The sequence below is a fragment of the Apis dorsata genome, unplaced genomic scaffold, assembly GCF_000469605.1.
Source record: "Apis dorsata unplaced genomic scaffold, Apis dorsata 1.3 scaffold_470, whole genome shotgun sequence".
NCBI classification, from domain to species: Eukaryota; Metazoa; Arthropoda; class Insecta; order Hymenoptera; family Apidae; genus Apis; species Apis dorsata.
Window position 1 is genome coordinate 355,249 of NW_006263709.1, and position 2,405 is coordinate 357,653.

A 2,405-nucleotide genomic window follows, 5' to 3' on the forward strand; every position below is an offset into this window, starting at 1 on the left:
GAAGTAATATTCGCTGCTCATCAAGATATTCTCGCGATGCTTGACCTATATTTGTCGTGCAACACATTCAAAGAGCTTTCTTCCATTCCCCGTTTTCTTATAAACGCGAGACTCGTGTCGAGAAGGAAATAATCTATCGTAATGGTTCGACATTGATGTATAACGTGTTTCTTCTAATTGTAACGAATGAAGTTTTTTGCAGAAGAAGGTGTAGAAAAATGTGAAAACAGTTGAGAAGTTCGTTAAAGAGGAATAGTGGAAAGGGCTAGCATGGAAACATTCTTTCAGCACGTTAAGGAGTGCTATAAAAACTATAGCTAAAAGAGAAATAATCTTCTCCTTTTCTTTTTCTTTCTCAATAAAACAAGTCGAGAAAGAGAAAATAATTGAATTTAGATGAAATGATAAGATCATGTAGTGTTTCAACGTCCTTTAAAATTTAATACGACTCTATTCACAACACGTTTTTTGAGAATATATCACAAATAGAAAACGATCGAATGAACGAAATTAAATATTCGTATGTAATTCGTATTTAATTTACGAATTATGTTACGAATTTAATTTTTCTCGAAAGATTTTTTCCTTATTTTTAAAAAAGAAGAAAACAGAGGACGAGTAAGTTCTAGTATTGTTCGATTAGAAAAATGGTAAAGTTATAAATTGGACAAATATGTATTCGTATAGTCGATCAAACTGTCAAAACGATCTATCTACTCACCGAACGGAGGAGAATAACCGCCGTCGTCGGTGTCGCCGTCACCGTCGTCGTTGCCGTCGTGCTGATCGTTGAATTAATCGTAGAGTTGCGCTTCAAACGCTATTCAAATCTGAAAAGAGATCGAAATTCTTTGAAATTTCAAAAGGAAAGGAGATCTGAATTAAATAAAATAATTTATAGCTTGCTAAAAATTCTAATATGTTGATTTATTTTTTATCCCTATTTTTATAAAATATTTGTTTTAATTTCAACAACAATCATTTTCAGAAGTCTGTTGGGCAATCAACGATTAATATAATAGAAAATCTATGTGCGCTTTTGTTCAATAAAAATAATAAATATAAGATATTTTATACGAATTTTATAACTTTCATAACATTAAAAATTTATAAAATATATATTATCAGAATAATAAAGAAAAAAATGAATTAATAATATATTCTATAAAAATATTTAGTCAGACAGAATTTTCTTTATATTTTAACCGCAATGTGTAATCATTGAAAAGCAATCGATAGATTTTTTTTTTAATTAATAAATAAAAATATGAAATTGTTATCTCGTGGTAACCGCATTCTCGCGTATTATTTTGCACCGTGTGATAGTTTATTTTTTTTATTTTTATTTTTAATAAGAAAATAAATATGTATTCGGTATTCAAAAACAAGTTATGTAACTATTTTGGCGTGGAAATTTGGATCATTTTATTGATCTTTTATATTTCGTATTTTTTTGCAATTGCAATTAATATATCTTATGTCCTTCCTGAAACTTTGATATTCAGGAAAGGAGCTCATCTTGTTTTGCGATTCGAGTAGTTAATTGATTTTTTTTTCATTCGTTAATCGTTAAATCGAATGGAGACTAAAGTTGACGATAGGTAAAAAGGTTAACGAAGCAAAGAGGGCGTTCCATTCGCAGAGCATTATCCCCTCGATTGCAATTTCGTGCTTCTGTCAATCAATTGTCTTTCAGCCGCCCTCGATTCTTTTCACCGACCCTGTTTATTTTTGCTTACTCGAAACTTACACTTACATCTGCAAATGGCATCTTCCATTTTTAATCATTCTATGTGACTATAGACTATATATAGTATGTCTATAGATATCTATGCGATATATGAATGAAATATCTTACGAGAGATATTTTTATTATGAAATGTTATGAAATAAAATTTTTTATTTAATAACGACTAAACATTACGATTTGGACAAAAATATCTAATAATGTTTAATAAAAAATATGCATTGCTTTTTATTGAGGAATAATAATATTTCTTTAAAAAAATTTAATTTGCAAAAATATAGTATAAATATTTTTTATTTCCATCCTCATTCAACGATGAAATATCTTTTTAATGGATTTTTTTATTTTACTTCAAATTTTCAGATAAAACTCGCTTCGTATTCTAACGTATTGATTCTCGGCGTAGAAGGAGGAGAAAGGAGGAGGAGAGAGAAAGGGGAGCAATTAAAAATTCTCAAAATTTACATATTTCTCTCATTAAACGTAATATATGACTTTTAAAACATACAAGAAAAGCATGATTTATTTTGCTTCGCCTTTGTCAAGGGAAGTAAAGATCTAATTTTAGATTCCTACAAAAGTACACAAACTTTAAACCTTTCTTACTAAAAATCTGTGAAATATCTTTGAGTACGATATAAACGAAAAAAAAAAAAAA

At 28.6% G+C, this 2,405-nt stretch overlaps 1 protein-coding gene across 5 annotated transcripts in view; it reads right to left on the minus strand.

The window, feature by feature from the left end:
* Nucleotides 1-2,405, minus strand: part of LOC102678081 (protein tincar) — a 51,112-nt gene that overhangs the window by 14,589 nt on the left and 34,118 nt on the right. For all 5 annotated transcript variants that reach the window (XM_031512561.1, XM_031512562.1, XM_031512565.1 and 2 more), the window contains one exon: nucleotides 722-830. The gene's annotated coding sequence lies outside the window, so the exon portion shown is untranslated. The remainder of the gene's footprint in view (nucleotides 1-721; nucleotides 831-2,405) is intronic.